This window comes from Canis aureus, chromosome 17, assembly GCF_053574225.1.
Source record: "Canis aureus isolate CA01 chromosome 17, VMU_Caureus_v.1.0, whole genome shotgun sequence".
Classification (NCBI taxonomy): Eukaryota; Metazoa; Chordata; class Mammalia; order Carnivora; family Canidae; genus Canis; species Canis aureus.
In genome coordinates this window covers 39,729,124-39,751,933 of record NC_135627.1, presented here as the reverse complement: position 1 = coordinate 39,751,933, position 22,810 = coordinate 39,729,124, and the positions used below count along the sequence as shown (strand labels likewise).

Below are 22,810 nucleotides of genomic sequence, written 5' to 3'. Positions count from 1 at the left end.
AGAATGGCTTTAGTGAGATTAACAACTGCACTTTCTAACTGCAAATGTGACATTAAACAAAATTTTGATTCTGTATGCTGTATTTCATAGCAATTTGATATCCAATATTGAAGTGATCCTTTGGAATCCAGTAGATTTGAATGGTGTGTGTGTGTGTGTGTGTGTGTGTGTGTGTGTATTTCATTTCAAGAATTCATGGAAAGACAATTCCATAATATCTTCTCCTACCATTAGTGCAAGGAAAAGCATCCCCAAACCCTGGGCTCATTTCTGAGCACAAAAGTGCCATCACTTACATGGATTAGCTGTCATGATGTCTATTCTAAGTCTAATGTTAGTCTTCTAGTGTCTCCACATCAAAGAAATCTATCAGGAAAACCTTGTCTCTGTTGGACTTTTTATGATTCCTGTTGAGTGGTTTGAGTTTTCTCAAGTTATTTATAACAATCAAATTTGTGTTGGGAAAAAACATTATTGGATAAGTTGGCTGAATGATGCCAATGTTATTAATTATATTTAGAAATAAAACTTCTTCCACTTAAAGATAATGAATACAATAAGAAATACTATTATGTTAAATTGAATTAGTTTTTGAGTATTTCTAATTTCCCGTAGAAATAAAACAATTTCTATTTTAACTTAAGAGGTATTTATAATTTTTTGGTACCTATAATTTTTAAAGATTTTTTATGCATATGTTCCAGTCCATCGCTTAAAATACAGAGTAAGCGGTTCTTAAGGGTAATGTTCAGTCATGATCCTTTACTGGTTAATTTACTTTTTACTTCCATGTCCTTCCTCAATACACACATGAATGTGTATACATACAGTTATCAATTTTATCATTTTTCTATATCCAGTAACATGAGTTATCTTGAAATTTAAAACACCACCACCGCTATGTCTCAGGAGCACAATTTAAACACCCATTTCCTAAAATGCATACATGCATTCTAGCTTCAGAATGTGTCATATAATCAATGTGCTAAGATGGTATCATATTGTAATTTGTCAGCATTATTTTCTCAACAGTACATAAAATAATGATACTCTGTGCTTTGCAATCTATGGCTTTTCAGAACTGATGAAATACGATGTTAATAGCCAGGAGAGGAAAAAAAAATGCAACTAACATTTTTTAGCATCTATTATTTTCTAGTCATTAAACTAGGTGCTTTATACTAATGATCATATTCAACAAACTCTGACTTATGAACTAGTATCCTCTTTTTTTTTGCAAAGGAGAAAATAGATTTAAAGAGGTCCAGTAACTAATTTGCCCCAGGTCATATTTTTAAGTGCAACTGTCAGGGTCAAGTCCCTTGCGTGTTATTTGCATGTTCTCTTTCCATTTGTGCAAATAAAATAAGCACAACAAAAGCAAAAGGAAAATCTAAATTATCTCCAATGATGGGAAAAGTAACTAAAATATTTAAAATGATAAAAAATATAGAAAGTAACCAAGACAATGATAAATTGGCTTATTTTCCCACTAGTTTATAAGGACCATGAAGATAGGGTCATATTTGTTTTACTGTTAAATGTAGCCTTTGCCTTACAGCGGGGTCCAGTAAGTATTGACAGAATTAAAGAATTTCAGTCTTGAATGAAGGCTGATTTTTGGCATTCTCTATTTTAACCAAAAAAGAGACTAATTTAACCATCAGAATCATAGACTCAATTATTAGTGTCTCTAAGTTTCACATCCTTGGGGAGGACCACTCTTCCAATAATTTCAGAATGATTTATGGAAAAATAACTATGCTAAAACAGACCTTGGAACATTTGAAACCAGATGCAGTTTAATATGGCTTATCTCTCCATTTAGGGTATAGTTCTGTAGGTTTGACAGAAGCACAGGAAAGAGTGTTTCCTTATTCTTTAGCAGGTTTTAATTTTCTTCTCCAATTTTAAAGTACATGCATCCTGCTGCATTTTCCCTGAGAAACTTTTTAAACACTTCGTTCCCATTGTTGCTTCTTTCCACCACCTCCCACCTCTCCCTTCCTTCCTTGCCTTGGTCTCTTTCCTGTTTCTTCTCTTGTTCTCATCTTAACTCCACCCATGGATTTATTGGAAAAAAAGGGGGGGGTCTCACTGCCTGAGAAGGGTTAAATATTTAAATCTTTCGAACATTCAGAACCATATAAATGACTGAAATTTCATTCTTTCCTTCTCTCCCTCTCTCTCTGTCTCGTGTGTGTGTGTGTGTGTGTGCATGAATTGAAAATATTAACATACTGCCATACAGTTGAGCAAATCATAACTTATGGGGCCTTAGAACATGGAAGAGTACTGGAGGAAGAGAAACTGCAGCCTGGTAAGTGTTCCTTGGAAAAGTGGGATTAGCACAGGAACACTGATGCCTTTAGCACCAGCTTCATTCACCTGGAGAAGCAAGAACTATCCTGGGTACTTGCACTACAGACTTGTCTTGATTTCCTTAGCCTTTTCTACATTGAGTTTCCTTTTTTGTCTTCCTTGGTCTTATCATCTTGTCATTCCATTATCTGTGCAATAGATTGTGTTTAGACAAGGTGGCCTGAGATTATGAAAGAAGAGGTGTGTCCCAACATTGATTACTGACTTTTCCAACTTATAATAATGATCTGTGTACTCATATATTTGACTTTGATGCCAAAAAAATTGCACATAAAGACTTTTGGAAGCAAAAATAAAATCTGGGTTTTTAAAAAGTTTTCTCTATAATATTTATTTTCAAACTGCAGAAATGGTTTTAAGTTTACATAGTACAAATATCTTAGTGATGCTTTCTAGAAATACATCTAGCAATTTATCAATCACAATATATTATTAGACATTTAGTACAAATAACTGAAATCTAAAACAATTCATAGAGAGGCTTAAGAGAAAATAATTCTTGAAAATACAAGTGAGGATATTAGAAAAAAAGGCAAAATTTAATAATTTGGCATTTAAACAAAATAGTGAAAAACCGGTCCACGTATGAATCTTTATCCCGGATCCCCTTTTTTGAGGTGAGAATTTTGATTTGGTGACATGTTGGTTTAGCGGTAGCCATAATTATGCTATCATTTTCTATTTCTTTAATAAGGCAATAAAAACTAAGAACTAAGAATTTTAAGATGAACTTTATCTCTATTTTATTTATTTATTTATTTTTATTTTAAAGATTTTATTTATTTATTCATGAGACACACAGAGAGAGAATGGCAGAGACACAGGCAGAGGGAGAAGCAGGCTCCATGCAGGGAGCCCGACATGGGACTAGATCCCGGGTCTCCAGGATCAGGCCCTAGGCTGAAGATGGTGCTAAACCACTGAGCCACCTGGGCTGTCCAAGAACCTTATTTCTTATAGAAAGTTAACTGTGTATTTCCCCTTTCTGGCTGTAACTGCAGAATTGAGATAACTCTGAAGTCTGACACTTTGATATGAATTCTAGTGCCAGGAGGATGAGTGTCCTTCACTTTGATCTTTACTTCCAGGAAGTAACTTTAAGTGACACTTCTCATTACCCCTCACCAGCTCTTCCCCAAAGCTCTCTGCCTTCCACAAGCCACGAATGAGAACTCTGATGCACCAATATTGTCTGCTCAACAAGACTGGCTGTTTGCATGTGCAGTTCCAGGATCTTTTACTAATTCAAATTGCTTTACCACTGAGAGATCCCCTGAGGTTTACCCTTATTTATCTAGGTTAGACCATGAAATCAAGTTGAATCAACCCTGGGACCATGATTTGTTGCATAACTCCAATGAAAATGTTGAAAATAAATTGATAAAATTGGCTCACAATTTTATCCAGACACAAATACAACTAGGTTCTTCATAAACCAAATAAATGTATATGCAGGTATACAAACTGAGGCCAGAAGCCAAATCTTGTCTGTGGACCTGTGGAGCTACTGCCTAACCTCCAAATATGCAAGGAGGAACGGTGGACTTTGAATAAGCTACATTTTCTGGTTGATTTATACTTCTAACCATATAGTTCTGGAGTTCTAACAGCACAGTACTGGCAGAAATTAACACACGTACTTCTTAGGATATAATCACTCAAAGTCTATCAATCAAATAGTTCAGGCTTACTTTCCTACAGGTCAGTGATATGACATGCTAGAAAATTATCGTGTGTGTGTGCATGTGTGTGTGTGTTGGGAGTAAGGATAGGAAGGCTTCCAGAAATTTTAATCCTTTCAGTACAGCTAAGAACTTTGAGGGGAAAGATAACAAACACAAAACAAAACATTTCAGTTATATAAAAGATAAGACCCAAAAGAACTAGTATAATAAATGATTCGAAGACATTGTGGGGGCACCTGGGTGGCTCAGTTGGTTAAGTGTCTGACTTCAGCTCAGCTCACAATCTCAGGGTCCTGGGATCGAGGCCCATGTTGGGCTCCACACTCAGTGGGAAGTATGCTTGTCCTTCTGTTCTTCCCCACCCCTGCTTGTACTCTTTCTCTCTCTCAAATAAATAAAATCTTTAAAAAAGAAAAAGACAATGTGGAAAACAGAACTTAAATGCCAAAAAACTAGGCAATTCCTCTAAGTTAGATGGATTGTCTAAGATACTGCATATTCAGTATCCAGCAAGGGACTGGCATGCAGCAAACTCTCAGATATGTGAAGAGATAAGTGGGAAAGGATGAATGGGAGATGTAGCATCAATGAGAGAAGGAAGTCAAAGGCAAATAAGAGAAGACAAAGAAAGGAAGACCTAAATAATTCTCTTTCATAGCAGAATATATGTAAAAATTAGTAAGGAACACTATAAGGGAGAAAATTAGTAGCTTAGACTTATAACTAATTTTGAGTTGAAATACTTCTAGTTTAGATTTCAGCTGTCATTATCTTCTGAGACCATGGAATATCAAGAGTTCTCTTATGGTTTTAAAAATAAGTAACAATGTTATATATTTAATGCTAAGTGGCACTATTCAGTATCTTCTTTTTTCCTGCATCTTTTTTAATAAACTGGTCTCAATAGGAGAATCTTAACAACCATAGCTTAAATGATGTGAAGGGAGGTAACCAGATACATGGTAAATGTGTCCTATTCCTGGTTAAGTTATGGTACCTAATGGTATTTTGGCTTATGATATTTCATAAATATTTTGACAGATTTCTCACTTACATAACCTAGGAATTTACTGTTCTGGGATATTTAAGGTGTATATTCATTCAAGCAAAACAAAACAAAACAAAACAAAACTGGAATACTCTGTGACCATTACTATTATTTTATAGCCCTGAAGGCAGTAGGATCCTTACAAATGTCAAGGAAAAAAAAATCTGGGCAGAACCTGACAGTGTGAGAGAAAAATGCTGCTGAATTAGAACTGTCTGGGGGAACAGAGCATATATTATCATCTTTGGTAGCTGGTGACAAAAAGAGATTTGAGAAATAAAGATGAAAATTTTCATAACTATGTATCTTCACTAACATAGAAAAGTGGCCTATATCCCCAAATATATTTTTTCACAGAATAAAAGGACATACATATGTGTCTACCTACATATACGTTATTTGTACCACTGACCTATAAATTGCTACTATATCTCCTGACAAATAAACTAGATGCATAAAAAGAGTCAGATATGAAAATTCTTTTTTTTTTTGAAAATTCTTTTATTTCTAACTTTTTTATCCTAATATCCTAAATCTCTTTTAAATATACAGTTTAATCTAGTTTATTGTGTAATTCATAATTTCCTATTGTGAATTACAGATGTGTACATGCCTTGGAGTTTCCATAAAGTCCTCGTTAGGTGGAGTCTGATCTAAAACGAGGCATATGTTAAAGCTTCTTACACAAGGCCAGACTCTCCTCTTGCTCTGCACCCCACAGTGCTTATTCGAGTGAAGAACCATCTTTGAAGGCAATAGGAGCTTCTTGCTTGGCTGAGCACCATGGAGCTTGGAGCAAGATAAAAAAAGAACCACAGACTTTCAACTGTAATTCTGCTAGCAGGGCACACTGAATCCATCCAACCAGACCAGTGAGGGAGAAGTTCACTAGCCCCTTAGCTACATAAAAAATACAATCTTGTCTAATTGGCCAATAGTCATTCCCATTAAAAATGAGAAAAGTGTTTCTAAACAGCTTCAAGATTTATTTTATTGAAATTCTCTTCTGAATAATTTGTCTGCATGCATACATAATTATGCCATTTACAGTCTGTATAATTTTATCTATGTTGGATAAGGACAAATAAGAAATTCATTTTATTGAGCTGCCATTAGAATAACTTATAACGATGCCATCGGGTCAAAAGAGCATTAGTGGCAGTTTGTAATGACTTCAGGGAAAGCTGAGGGTTGAGCCTAGATACTCGTGTCCTGCCGTCAGCAATTTTCAGATCCCTTCCCAAATAGCTATTTGTTTTTTCCAAAATAAAGATTTAAATATATTACCTAATACCTATGACATTTTAAAAAAATTAACAAGTTATTCAAATGATTCTGATACACACCAAGTTTAGGGACCACTGTACTAGATGCTATCTATTGTGGCTTCTGAAAACTTCTATGAAGTTCAAGAAAGAATCCATTTTTAAAGTTTTCTTTCTAAAAAGATAAATGTGATTCATTTCTCCTTTAAAAATTTCATTAATCCCCATGGAAAATAATATGCTTGGAAGTGCAGATATGGTTATAAACATTGCAGCCTTCTCATGTCTACTCTACGCCATATACCTCCCATCCACTCTTTCTTGTATATTCTCTTTTACTGTCTTTGTTTCAGCACTTATACCCTTTTGCCTGGAATATTTCTGAGGCTTCTCCCTATCCCTGCCATCCCATTCCCAGTATTTCCCCCATACAACATAAAAAATGATCTTTCCAAGGTATAAGTAACATATGCCATGTCTTAACAGTAATTTTATAAGAAAATGTAGGCTCCTCACAGAAGCTTTGAAGCTCTCTGTGGAAAATTCTAGCCAACTGGTCAATTTTGTTCTTGGGAGTATTTTCTTATACCAACAGTATCCTCTTGCCAAAATAGAAACTAACTACTTCCCTGATGATGTTCCATATCTTACAATTCCACATTTTCTCCCTCATTGTTTTCTCATTCTGCTAGTTCCACATACATTGCCCAGCTTCTGCCTAAATTCTGCTCGCTCATTAAGAGCCATATCAAATTTTGCCTCCACAAGGAAGACTTCTGTGGTGTCCCCGACATACATCATTTCTGCCACCTATGAATGTACTCCCTTTGCTCTGTTTTTCATGTTGTTGTTATTATTTTTTTAATGTACCTATGAGGTACTTGGCATAGTCTGATTATTATTTATGTGGTGATTCTCTGCCCAGTATTGTCCTCTATACATGCTTTCCCCTTGTCTATGCTCACTATAATTTTAAATTGAATTATTGATATAAATTCATGTAAGCTAACACTTGAACCATTCATAGAAGAGTAAATGCATGCTGGCAGGATTGATTTACTTATGGCTTCAAGAGAGATTAGATTAGGTAGGGAAGTATTCGCCACTAAAGGTGAGTAATGAAGTGCTGTTTCAGAGCCATCCACTAAAGAGGGACATGGACAGGACCCAAATAACATCAAATAATCAAACTGAAGTTTTCCCCTCCAGGCCCATTTTTGGAACCCTGGGTCTGGACCTCAATCAATGAGTGAAACCAAGGAGGTTATTGTTGAATTAGAGGCCTGAAGCAAGTGTACAGATAAGGTTGCAAATTAATCCAAAGCTAGGAACTGAGCAGCCGGTTGTGCATGAGTGCAGAAGCTGTGACCAGAAGCCAGGCTGAGTCAAAACCAAGGACTGGTAGTCATGGCAACAGGGGCACATCCAGAAGTCAGAGCTAAAAAACAGAGCAGGTCAAATGTGGAAGGGGCTGTGGTCAGAGCAGACCAGGTCAAAGCCAGGGAATGCTCCATGCCTCGCAGGCTGCAAGGGTAGTTTCTGCTTGAGTCCAGATGGAATTCTGCTGGATGTCTGTTCTCGGCTCCAGCTGGCTCCAGGTCCCATTCGCTCCTCATGCACAGATTCTTCCAACTGGCTTCTGATGTTCTATAGTTTTCTATCTTTTGGTTGCTCTCGAAGAAACCTCATAAAGCTATTTTGCCAGAAGCTCCATAAGGTGACCCCATTTGTAGAAAATGCCAGAAGTAAATTAAAAAATAGGTTTTTCTTTTTAACTACCTAGGAAGACAGACACAGTGTATCTTTCTGTACTCCAATGAAACAGTTCAAGAATTTTCACCATGTTAGCCAGGCAGATTCCAGAATGCGCTTCCCAAAAATTGTTCTACAATGTGCCAGATTGTCTACAGGAAAACACTTATTCCTTTATTGTTATTAATGATCATGATAAAAATTTCCTATTCACAACAGACTATATTGTGAGAGTCAATAGATTTTCATGTGGCATTAGTTACTTCCTAGTAATGGCTGGCATTTATTGATACTTGCTTTGACCTGTTATATTTCAGGTATGAGCAAAATATTTGAATATATGAAATTTATACTCAGTTTTATTTTTCATACAAACTTACGAGGTGGGCTATTATTACTCTCTTCATCTTTTATAGTTAAGGAAAGTGAAGCTTTCCTTACATACTTGTGAACCGAATAAAAAGAGGAACTATGATATATAGAAGGAAGCTATAATGCCAGCCTTAGGTTCAAAATATAAATCATCTATTTAGGACATCAAGCTTTAGAACTAGTAGGGTGGCTGTCAGCACATTTTATCTAAAAAAGTGAGCAGAGAAAGCTGAGAAAAGAAAGGGAGGGGAAAAATCTGTTAAAATGGATCTAACAGTGGACACAAGATGCCCGTTCTTAACATAGTGCCTGGCTTGATGACAAAGTAAGGAAGAAGGGAAGGAGGAAGAAGGAAGGACAGGGAGGGATGGAAAAACTTGGGAGGGTGTCACCCATGTGAAAGGTCTTTGCAAACTCTAAAGCCCTCACAAATGTCCTGGTTTATTACTTACAACTCTTGTTATTCCCAGACGCTTGGATGTTTCATAAAACATCCACAGCAATGGAAACATAAATATACTGGACAAGAATTTTACAAAATAATTGTTCACTCTCATTTTCAATTTTGTTTCTTTGTTGTTGTTGTTATTGTTGTTGTTTTCTCAGTGTCTTTTGAAAATCTAATGAAATCTCTCCAGCGTAATGCAAATACTGTATATATTGGGGTTTTACAGAAAACTTGAAGTGTTGAACCTAGGTCCATGGATCTAGTGGAGTTATGAATCACAAGTTAAGAACTCCAAATTTATAATATTTTATTGGTTAATAGCTTTAATAAGTCTTAACAAATTATGAAAATCTAGGGTCTGTCAATACCTACAAATGGGCATGTTTGAATTCATTCTTGTTGCCATAGAGAGTCGCCATTATATTCCCCTAACTACATAATTTATTCCTGACAAATAGTGTACGTACCTAGTACTAAGCGCAGTGTTGTATTATATATTATTATGCCTCACCAACATAATTTGAGAGTAAGCTATATTTAGCTTCACAACTAAATGAATCTTAATAAGTATCTGTCTATGTAGTATTAACTAAATATTGGAAAAACCCTGCAAATGTGGTCATGATACATAGTTTTAAATAACTGTAGCCTAAGCTTATTCTAAAGATTTATAACCAATAGCAAATAAAAGAATTATGTATTTCTTTGTACATCTAATTTTACAGTGGAATAAGCACAATGAATAAAATCCACTGAATGATTTGAAAAGATATGAGCTTCAGGAGGTTGGGAATTAAATTACTTATTTGTTTCCCTGTCTCTGTAGATTCTATAGTTATAATTCCTACCAGCCTATATTCAGTAAGGCAGATTAGGGTGATTATTTTCCTTTGCCTCTTCTTTTAGAACAGTTTGAAGAGGTGAGTGATAAAAATATAAACAAAACACTAGCAACCATTTTTTTATAACTAATATACAACATTTTTTGGTGGCATACATAGCTATGGTTGACCTTCAAGACAACTGGTACATAGTAATTTGTTTTTCTAAGAGTTGTCTAACTTCCCTCTCTGCTCATCTCTCTTGTCCTATAGGATCTTAAATCCTATATGTTTCTTTGCACACATCAATCTCACATATGTGGTGGCGTCCTACCTACAACTGCTTCATTACTAAAAGGGACCTGAAATGAGAAATACTAGTATTTCTTTGATTATTGTCATCAAAACTTTATTTATTCCCTTAAAAACATATAATTTAAGTAGTCCATTAGTTCGATTTAAGCAATTCATAGTAAGATATGAATTTCTTGGAGAAATGTAGATGGTAATATGGAGTGGTTATGGAGAGAACCCTCTAAGAATTTCCAGAACAACTGGCTTTCATAGACCAAATTTTAAAAGTAACTTAATGTAAAGTACTCTTTTTCTAAAGAATCTTTCTTGCTCCTTTTCTTCCAAGAATATTTGTTGAGCAGCCACTGTGTAAGTTAGCTCACTGTTAATACAGAGACAATATTTTATTGTTTGCTCAGATTTTTTAAATCTAGTGTATTCAATAGATTTTACTCTTTCATTGTAGCATTATTATTTCATATTTGTTTTCAATAATTTCTGCCCTACTGCTTTCAGATCACTGATTTGATATACAATGCATTTTCATACTACTTAAGGAAATATTTCACCTACATTTTTGGTAATAATTCAATGGTTTTGCATTTGGTTTTGAATTTGATTTTGCCTCATTGAATCCACTGCATTTGTTTTTGTCCAATAATAAGCTAAGGAAATACCTACATGTATGCTTATGCATCTAAGCCTACCTACATCATGGAATTTTTTCTAGTATTTAACTATAGGGGTGAAATTTAGCTAGTAATTGGTCTAAAACAAAGAATAAAATGTAAAGATAGCACTGTCTATCTCTCTATATCTATTTGCTCTTTAAGAAAACGTATCTTACCTCTGCAAACAAGAATGGAAACTCGGGTTGTTTTCACACTGAAAACAAAACAGTTTCCCAGCCATTGTGTTTTATGTCTGAATTGTCTAACTTAAATTGCATGTCCTTGGGGCAGAGAGCGGCCTTCCATCTTTTTTTTTTTTTTTTTCCCCAGCCAAGTATCCTGTCACTGTTCTACAAAACAATAAATAATGAAGCGAATTGAAGATGTGTGAATTGTGCCAAGTTGACAGAAATGGAGCCAATGTTCTCAGAGGTGTTACAGCAGTATTTCCTAACAAGCAACCTGAGCCTCTCTCTAACAACTCAGAAAACCAAATACAAATGGAGGATAAGAAAGTGGAAGTAAGGAGAAAAGCAAGAAGACAACATGGGTATAAGACATTCACTTGGAATTAACTAGTAGCAATTTGAGCTGAGACAACTACATGAAATGAACAAAGATAGCAAAAGGTCTTTCTGCCATCACACGTGTGTTACAAGGATCACTCTTAACTACGCAGAAAACAAAAACAAAAACAAAAAACAAGCTCAGAAAATTTTTACTTTATACATGTAATGTGTAAATGAGTCCACTAAACATAGGTAATCATATCTGTTCAAGAGTTTTTACTTGGTTTCTCTTATAAATAGCTGAAGTGCACCTCCTCCAAGAAGACTTCCTTGACTGCATGTAAAAATGTCTCCCTAACATGACTCCCTCACTATCCTGTTATTTTCCTTCTATTAACACTCCTATCGGAAATGATTCATCTAGCATTTTTAAATTATCTGTCATATTACTAGAATTTAGTTCCATGAGGAGAGTGGCCTTATTTGTCTTGTTTTACCAGCACCTAATAGAATACTAGAATATGGTAGGTATCAATAAATATTTGTTGAAAGATAAAATAAATTGAGCTTCAAAATAAAATATGTAATTTAAGTAATCTGTTCATTTGACTGAAATAATTCATGGTGAGATATCCCTAAGAAAAAGTGCAGCACATGGTAGGTATTTAGTAAATGCATGTGGAAAGAAGAAAAGAATGGAGATTTGATATAAAAGGCTACTAAACCTTATTATCTTAGTTCTAGCTTAGGATTCAAACATTTAGAGCAGCATCTTTAAAAATACTGAACCTTTACCAACTAGATGACACGAATGTATTTTGATGTATCTCCCAGAAGACAGTATGTATTTGGTCAAGTGGGAAGAGTGAAGAGTATATAAGGACAGATAGAAGTTGTGTGACACTAAGTGAAACAAATATATTTCCTTATATTCATATGCAACAACCACTATTTCTGGAAAATATTGGTCATATAATGAATTTATACAAAGTCCATATGTTATGTATTGTACTATGTCCCTGAAAAGTCAAAATCCTAATTCATAACACTTGTGACGCTGACCTTATTTGGAAATATTTGTAGATGATCAAGTTAAAATAAGGTCATTAGGGTGGGCCCTAATTGAATAGGACCATGCCCTTATCAAAATGAGACATTTGAACAGTGACAGACACAGGAGGCAGGCACAGAGGAAGGATGGTGAAGGCACATGGAGAATGCCTTCAAGCCAAGGAAATACTGAGGTTTCCAGAAGCTGGGAGAGAGGCTTGAAACAGAGCCTCACTCACAGCTCTTAGGAGAAACCAAACCTGCAAACATCTTGATTTCAGATTTCTACCTTCCAGGACTGTGAAAAAATAAATTTCTTTTGTTCAAGACACCCAGTTTTGGTACTTTATTATAATGGTCCTAGCAAACTAACACACAATCCATTTTCAACTTCAGTGGTTATTGTCACTACATAGGCCCAATATCTAGATATCTAGATATGGACTCAACTAGCCTATTATGTTCCACGGCATTCATTTAAATAATTTAGATTATTTCCTAACATTTAGTTTAATAATTCTTTAAAATAATTACAGAGTTTCAATTAATTTGTCTTCTTTGTGTTATTAACTTGCTATGAAATTAGTTTATGGTATCATTCTGTTTCCATCAACACATTTAGAGAATTATGACAAGGTCTAAAATTAGAAGATATTATTTTGAATTTTATTTATAGAGTGTATAAAATTAAATATTAATACGAATTTTCACTTACACATATGGGGAGTTAATTTATAATTTTTGTATCCTCTCCAAATTATCAGAAGAGATTTTTTCCCACCATCAAGCAAGACATTTAATGTTAGGCATACAATTAATATAACATTTAAAAATCTATGGTGTTAATTTTATGAGAGTGATTTAAAAACCTTTATTTATATCCATAGTAAATGAATATTCTTTTTAAAAATGCTTTATTTATTTATTTGAGAGAGAGAGAGAGCATCAGAGAGCATAACCAGGGGGAATGGCAGAGGGAGAGGAAGAAGCAGACTCTCTGCTGAGCAGGGAGCCCACTATGGGGCTCGATTACAGGACCTGGGATCACAATATGAGCTGAAGGCAGATGCTTAACTGACTGAGCCACCCAGGCACCTGGTAAATGAATATTCTAAAATAAACCTTGTCTGATACAGTTATCAAAGGAATTGTCACAGTTTTTTTTTTTTAATTTTTATTTATTTATGATAGTCACAGAGAGAGAGAGAGGCAGAGACACAGGCAGAGGGAGAAGCAGGCTCCATGCACCAGGAGCCCGATGTGGGACTCGATCCTGGGTCTCCAGGATCGCGCCCTGGGCCAAAGACAGGCGCTAAACCGCTGCGCCACCCAGGGATCCTTTTTTTTTTTTCTTTTTAAAGATTTTATTTATTTATTCATGAGAGATACACAGAGAGGCAGAAACACAGGCAGAGGGAGAAAGCAGGCTCCATGCAGGGACCCCGATGTGGGACTCAAACCCAGGTCTCCAGGATCACGTCCTGGGCCCAAGGCAGTGCTAAACCACTGCGCCACCCGGGCTGTCCAGTTATTTTGTTTTAATCCTAAAAATTCACATTCTGCTTGACTCTATAACATAAACTAAAAAGAACTGTCAACAATGTATTGGCAACCCTTGTATGTAAAAAGGGATCCCATTTTATATGTTACTGATGAAAAATTATTGAATACAAATGGATAATCAGTAGTATAGTTTAATGTTAATATAAATGGGCTCTGTGGGCAAGCCATTATGTTAATTTGTATTATACTTCGGAATTGTATAACCTATAAACTGCCATTTTTAGTTTTCTTTCTACAAACTGTAAAATGAATATAGGAGTTTTTCATTAAATATTAGGGTTATCAAAGGAATATAATTAACAGTAAGGATTAGAAAAAAGTAATAACTACTTTTCTTTTGCATTTATTAAAAAAACACACTACAACTGTGGATATGTGAATTTGAGTCAATCATCTGTAAAATAAGTGTTTGCCTTTAATGTAATTCACTTTAACTTAACTAATATTTATTTCACTTCTATAAGATCCTCTAAACCTTACAGAAAAACAAACTCAACAAAAATTTTCCTATTATATACATGAAAACCTATATTGAATTTGGATGTAAGAGTGTAATTAACTGATACTTCCAATGGAGTATATTAAATTACCATCTAATGACTCTAAAAACAAATCACAGTATATTCCATCTTTAAAAATTTATTTATTTATTTGAGAGAGAAAGAGAGTGACTGGGGGAAGGGCAGAGAGAGAGAGGGGAAGAGAGAATCCTGAAGCAGACTCCTCTTTGTGTGTGGAGCCCCACGCAGGGCTCCAAATCAGGACCCCAAATTCATGACCTGAGAGCAAAAAACGTTGCTTAGCCAACTGAGCCATGGAGACACCCCATAGTGTATTTAATTCTAAATCTCTCCTGATAAATCTTTGAATTTAACTCTTGTCATGATTTGTATTTCCATTTACAACTCCAATCTTAAATTTTTGTGAGGTCTATTTAATGTCACGAGAAAACTAGACAGGATTCTTGTGGAAATAAGAAATTTAAACTCCTGATTGCATGCCTCACATTCCTTATATGTAAAAATAGACTGAGAATTTTCTGATAAAATCCTTCATTTGCGTTTTGTAGATTTTTTAAGTTTCAGTTCTGAAACTAAAGAGTAAAATTCAATAAACACAAATGAGAAAGATCAGTGTGCTATTTTCAGAAGCCTATTGCTTGTGTCTTTACCTATGGTTTGATTTTTCTCCAAGTGCTCTTCTTTGAAATCATAAATATCACTTTCTTGCAATTTTGAATAATATTTTAAATGGGCAAAAGAAATGCAAATATATCTGGCTTTCAAAGTTTTGATTGATTTTGCAGAGAATGGTACTAGTAATTATTTTGTGAATGTTTCTGACTATAATGTTACTATCTCCTACAAAGTAGTCAAGAATGTTGACTTCCAGTCAGGATCTACAGTCAGTACTCAGGCTGAGAGAGAGAATTAAACGTTTCATCCATTATTGGGAGTGACTCGCTTGTGAAAGGAACAAGTAACTTAAGGAAATCGAGTTTCAGGTGTCCTCCCTAAAGTGATCATAATGATGTCTACCCTTGGGATGATTAAATACATAGTGTTCAAGTGCATAGTAAAGAATCTCTAACTGGCACTGAGCAAATACCACCTCCTTTTCTGACCCTTCTTCATCCTTCCTCAGAATATAAGAGCAGTATAGATTACTATATAATAGTATCATTGGCTTTCATAGCCCTGTCACCAAGAAGCTCTTGCTCTTGAGCCATCAGTTTAGTACCTTGTGTCAGTTTTCTTATTTGCAGAAAGAGGAGTTTAACTTCTTAGATCTTTTCCCTTTCCTTTTTAGATTTTTTCATTCCTATTTTTATTAATCTGGTATATCTTCAAGCATTACACAAAGTAATTTGAAAGAGGCAGATTGCTCAATTCTCCTCTCCCTCTCCCCTAAACTCGTATAACGATATAGTACTGCATCCAGACAATTTTAACATTCACAAATAGGTCCTTTTCTTTTTTAAAGGTCCAGATTTTGGTAAGGGCATCTACCAATTATACGTTTCTGTGCTATTTTTTTTTTCAGGTGTTTTATCTCTATCCTTACAACACGAAGAACCACAATTTCAGAAACTTTATTTCATGCAAGTTAGCTCTGGCATCCCAAGTAAACTCTGACCTCAGCATTGTTACTTTTAAAAAATAGAAACTATTTGCTTCATATTTTAATATGAATCACTGAATTACTCATCATCTACAAAAGCAATCATTATAATCATTGCAGTCTAATGGAAACATGTCACATAATATTAGTAATCAAATCCTATTCCATCAGACCTAGCTTCAACATTAGTTATTTTTAATCAGTACAAAAAATTGTCTGAAACATTGCAAAGGTATAAAAGGAAAAATTAAATACACCTGCCCATCTCCTCAGGTGACTTAACATATATGCTTAAAACATGGAAATCTGTGGATAGGTTATAAACTTCTTAAAGTTCCCATGACAAGTTATTGGTGAAGCTAAGATCGTTATCTAGATCTGTTACTCCAGGGATGCCTGGGTGCCTCAGTGGTTTGGTGCCTGCCTTCAGCCCAGTGTGTGATCCTGGAGACCTGTGATTGAGTCCGGCATCAGGCTCTCTGCATGGAGCCTGCTTCTCTCTCTCTGCCTGTGTCTCTGCCTCTCTCTCTGTATCTCTCATTAATAAATAAATAAGATCTTTAAAAAAACTCATTTAGATCTGTTACTCCAAATATTAAGGCTCTTTTCATTGATTACATCATTCTGTTAAGAACTAACATATTGCTATTGAAATTAAGTCTTTATGATGTGTAACTATCATCTATTTCTTGGTGAATCTTAAGTCTAGCTAAAAAAAAAGAAAGCGATTCTGTATTTAAATGTGCATAGGTGGATCTCATTCTATAACTTATTGGCATGCATGTTTTGGAATGCAGATCATACATATCCTGCTAAAATCATAAAACATCCATTTTCTATAAAATGTTCACTACATTTAGCAATCCTAACATAATTTATATATTTGTTTTCCCTTATACTATTAAAACATGAACATCTATTTATATGTCAATATTGATTCATTTTCAACTATTCAAAGTAAGTATGTGGATTAAAACTTCTTTTAGCCTCAAACCCAGAAGATACAGATAGTGATACATGAATGTCTTAAAGGTTAATGGATTGACCGTAGTTAGAAAATCATTAAAGGGTGTCCAGCCATCAAGGTACCTGTCCTCTTAACTTCTTTATAAAGCAATTTAGAAAACCATAAACACAATGCCCAGACAGCAGTTTTAAGATAATAGAATTTTTAAAAATGCTATCTAATCAATGTGAAATTTCATTTTAAGTGCCTTGAACTTATAAAAAGCCACTTGTCAACAATGCTTTTACTATTTTTTAAAGTTTTATAAATATGAATTCTATTCTTCTAAGCTCTACAATAGTAAGTAAGCTGGTTTGAGATACAAACATGTTTAAAAGCTTTTTAAAGTAAACAGCACATATGGTATTGAAGAAATTTCTTAAAAATATGTATTAGGTAACTTTCTGCCTCAGTGACAGTTTGGTGTACTTTTAAAGTATGTGTTTTGTATTTGAATATTTGCATAAAAAAGAATTTCTCTTTTACTTAAAAATTAGAAATAATTTCTTTTTAAACTGTAATTAAAAAATCATGAACAGAATATTCTAAAGAAACATTTATCATATTATTGTAAGTTATTTTGTAAATTATGAAAACTTATGATTGTTTTGTAAAGTTTCTATGTTATGGTTTCTCATTTTCCCTTCCACCTACTTTTGATGTTCCTGTACAAACATTGGCCTTAGCTTGCTGGCTTAGTTCCTCTTATCCTTACTTTATTTTTCACTAGAGATTTATTTCTGAAGTTCATTAATAATTGTAACAAATATTACAGTCAAGTGTTGTCATGGTATGTTGCATGCTTTTAAATGCGTATATAAAACATCATAAATAAAGCAATGAATATATAGAAGTATAGCATTTAGATCTTTTCTCTAAACCCAGAAAATTCCTCAAAACTTAGGAGCTGATTTAAAATGAATGAACCAAAAAAAATTTAAAAAAATAAAATAAAATGAATGAACCACAATTGAACACAAACACTTGCATGTCATACAGAAATGCGTCACTTAGGTTCTTAACAGTCATTATTTTATGAAATATCCATTTTAATGGTTTAGAAACCAAGTGTCAGAGTGACTAAGATCAAGTAACTTAGTAATAGTTAATACAGGTGACACTTACCGAGGGCCAGGCACTATTCTAAGCTTATCACATCTACCTAATATTTATTCATGCACAAAGCCAAATAGTTATTACAAAGCCAAGATTGGAAACAGAGTTTGTCAATACAGAGCATATGTTCTACATATTATCAACCATGGTGATTATTCCTATATATGGGAGGAACATTTTTTTTAAGATTTTATTTATTTACTCTTGAGAGACACATAAAGAGAGAGAGAGGCAGAGACATAGGCAGAGGGAGAAGCCGGCTCCCTGCAAGGAATCTGATGTGGGACTTGATCTCGGACCCTGGGATCATGCCCTCAGCCAAAGGCAGATGCTCAACTGCTGAGCCACCCAGGCATCCCTACGGGAGGAACATTTAATAAGAGAAAGAGAATTTTCTTAGAAAAAAGCAGGAAAAATAACTGGATTAGGGAATGGAAAATGTGAGCTTTTTAACTATATTTACTACTAAGGTGCAGAGGGCTTTGGACTAGTCAGGAATCTGATATTTAAACATGTAAATAGTAAAAATAATTATACATATATAAATATGTGACAGGAATGGGGGGCAGGAAAGAGAGAGAGAAGAAGAGAGCAAGAGGGAGAGAGAAATTTCTCTAGGAGCTGCATGTTATGGGAGTCTTTGTGGATTTTGCAAAGAGGTCAGAATATCAATCAAAAAATTTCCAGGTCACATTTTGAGTATAGTAGAGTAATCTCTCCAAACTGCCTTCTGATTAATGGATTACTGTTTGGTATTCCTTGAATAGTTGATAACTCCTACTGGACTGCGCTTGATACCCACACTGACAATGCCTACAACAGTCTGGAGACTCAGCTAACAGGACATCTGCAGTCCACGTGTGTATGCACACAAACACCCACGGGTGGGAGGGAGGAGGTGTTCACAGCATTAAGTTGTTTTTGTTCCCAATCTGTTGACTTCACTAATAATTTTACTGGTACTATATAAACTGATTAGATGTTATGAAGTAATATGAACTTGCAGTGAAATATGAGTGGAAGAAAAGAAATATTGTTTCTATGGAAATTGAGTTGATTACTTAGGTAAACTTTGATGAGGTTGTTAACAAGTTCTGTTTAGATTGATAAGAGCAATTGCAGAAAAAGTAGAGAGTCAAGAAATCTCTAATGAATCTCACACTGACTCTTGAAAACAAACCTAGGATTCATAGTTAATGCAGTTTTTTGGTTTGTTTTTGCAAGAAAGAAGGGGCAGAGTTCCAGCAAATATTCAAAGAAGGGTCGTGGCCTGTACATTACATGTTCTGAGGCAAGATAAGTATTTCTTTTCTTTTCTTTTCTTTTCTTTTCTTTTCTTTTCTTTTCTTTTCTTTTCTTTTCTTTTCTTTTTTTCTTTTCTTCTTTTTTTTTTTTTTAAGATTTTATTTGAGAGACAGAGAGAGAGGCAGAGACATAGGCAGAGAGAGGAGCAAGCTCCTTGCGGGGACCCCAACGTGGGACTCAATCCCAGGACCCCGGGATCACAATCTGTGCCAAAGGCAAATGCTCAACCACTGAGCCACCCAGATGCCCTGAAGATAAGCATTTCAAGGTACATATTCATTATATTTAACCTATCCATCATGATCACTTCAGGTGCACGATTACATTGCATAAATAAATGAGAATCATAATCATAATCATAATCATACATAGATTATGTATGTGTTCAATTGAAACTTTAATTAAACTAATTGTCCTTTTCCAGTATTTTTTCTCAAAAAATTAAATGCATTGAGTGTCGAGTTCTTGAACATTTTGTACACACAATTGGTATTCTGAAAAAGCAATTGCATCTTAGAAAAATTGAGGGGTATAGTCTCTTATTAATTTCTTATTAATTATAAAAATGCATCATATAATGCTCACTGTGCCATAATACACGTATCAACATAATTATAATGACATCTTGGTGGAATTGAAAACTTGACAAGATTGAACTCAATTGCATTTTACACATTGTAATAGAACATGCATTCACCAGTACATACTCAAACAGGCAAAAGCAATACATCCAATAATGGGCCTTTTGGAGCTTTTAGACTAAAGATCCCAACTCAACATAACCTTCTCATGTGTGTTTAATTTTTTTTGTTCCGAATTATTATTGCAGTGCTCTGAAAGACGAGGAGAAGAAAAGGTTTAAATTGGAACTAATGTATCTGAAACCTTCATTTTTGTAAGAATGTAGCAATGTTAATGTTACAGTAATTTAATTTGAAAAGCAAATCCCCAATAGATTATTTAAATATGTTATCTAAGAATATAGAGACATAATTGCTTTCAGTGATATAATATGCATAGATTTCCAATGCTAAAAAGAACAATTTATATAATTTTTATATGCAGATGCTTTTGAAAATTAGCTCACCTGATACATGGCAAGGTCCTGAATGCATCTTTAATTAGATGATCTTTTGAAAATTCTATTTTAAAAAGAGGTAGATGATTCATGGGAGAAACCACCAAATTAAATTGCTTTTTAAAAATCTTTAATGCTACTAAAGGATTCTGATAATCTAGCTAGGGTTCACATAGTTTTTTTCATTATTATTTCTTCTAGTAAGAATCAGCGTGTGTTTAAGAGTTTAGATTCACAATTTTAACTCCTAGATTACTTTGGCAAATACTTATGGAAGATAAACTATGTCCGAGGCACTTTAGAATCTGACAACAGCATGGATGATGTATGTATACTGTCACTAAGTAGCGTTTCAGTTTTATGCTGCACTACCTTGGACTTTTGTACAACTGATCTATGTCAGACAGCAAAAGAAATAATACACATATATTTAGACACTGATTCCAATGCTTCCTTACTTTCTAACAATGACCATCTTATTTATAGGTAATTTAAAAAGTTTCTTTTCATTGATAAGAGATAGAGATTAGTGGGATTTTGCCAATTTAGACAGCCAATCAAATAATTTAGTAGTGCATTATGCTTAATACACAGTTTATTCTCTAGATAATCTGAGAAGTTTTATTTGGGTTAGTCTTTTTATATACATTTTTTAGCATTTTGAATTTAAAGACAATAGTCATATCCACTAACTGTGATAGTCTGCTTTCTAGGAGTCACTATTTCACTAAGTGTTTTCAGACCAGCTTATGTTTTTTTCCTCAGGGCTTACTTTCATCCACAGGTTCTTGTAATAAAATAAAACTGCATTTTCATTTATAATTTCCCATTTTGATTAATGGCATTTCAAAAGCCCTGTAGCTCTCTATGTGAACTCAGGAGCTACTACCAAAGAGAACTTGGACACAATACACAGTACCAAAATAAACTCCCCTCAACAGAAACGCAAAACAAAACAACAAAAGTCACACATTTCAAGAAATATGAATTTAAATGTAATGTTTTGTAAATACTCTTGCAGCCAAATATAATTCAAGAAAGGATAAAACAGCAACAAAATGAACACCAAAAATAAATAGTATACATATGTACATAATAACCATGCACTGATATAAAACATAAGAGACAATAGATTTTCTTTATTTTTATGCCTTCACTGCAGTGTATTTTTATGTTCATATGTAAACTCTTTACATCCTACAAAAGCTTTGATTATTAAATTCTCACAGTTTGTCACCTGCTTTTATAGAAAATACTTTGAGTTAAAGTTTTGTTTTATATTCACTCCTCTTGTGAACATAAAAAATCAGCGATAGGGTGGTGGAATAATTTAACGGATCATGTATCCTTATTAATAAAATGGCTTAAAATCATCTACTCCTTCTATACTTTTATTTTAGGATAAAACAACCAGTGTTCCAAAAGATGTATTGACTACAGCTCACAGAGAGTCTTTGGCTTTCCATTACCACAGATATGGTGGTAATGGCCCCAACCAATCCACATGGCGTCATATATGATTTCCATGTTGCAAGTAGAAATCACAAAAGTCAGGAAAACCAGCTCAATCACACTCCTACCTTTATTCAAATTCTATCTTGGGTCATTCCATCAACTTGGACTACTCCGTTAACTGCACAGGCATCTTATTTGTCCACAAGCATCTTATTCCAAACTGGCCTGAATGCCCTGTAAAAACTTGTCACAATAGCTTTACCCCCTATGAGTATACTATCTGTATACAGTCATCCCCCCTTATTCACGGGGAATACATTCCAAGGCCCCAGTACAAAACCACGGATAGTACCAAACTCTATTTATACTATGTTTATTTTCTGTAAATACATACCTATGATAAAAGTTAATTTATACATCAGGCAACAGGAAAAGATGAACAATGATAATAATAAAAGAGAACAATTATAACAATACACAGTAATGAAACTTATGTGAATGTACTCTCTCCCTCAATCTATCATATTGTGCTGCACTCCTCTTTCTTCTTGTGATGATGTGCGAAGATCAAGTAAGGGGAACGATGTGGGCATTGTGTCCTAGCATTAGGCTGTTGTTTGCCTTCTGACTTAGGTCAGAAGGAAGATCATTGGCTTCCAGACCAGGGTTGACCACAGGGAATTGAAAATACACAAAAGGAAACGGTGAGTACTGTATTTCGCTAAATAAGCCATTGCATTCTTTTTTTTTCCAATTTCCAGATGGTATATGCCAAGGAAGGATTCCAACCTTCAGAATTTTTACTTTAAACAAGAACCTGAAATGGTTGCAAGAGTATTTACCAGTACTTGAAGGAAATCTGTTATTAG

At 34.4% G+C, this 22,810-nt stretch overlaps 1 protein-coding gene across 6 annotated transcripts in view; it reads right to left on the bottom strand.

Annotated features, from left to right (window-relative positions):
• PCDH9 (protocadherin 9) overlaps positions 1–22,810 on the bottom strand; it is an 895,581-nt gene that overhangs the window by 335,096 nt on the left and 537,675 nt on the right. The gene's annotated exons all lie outside the window — the stretch shown is intronic.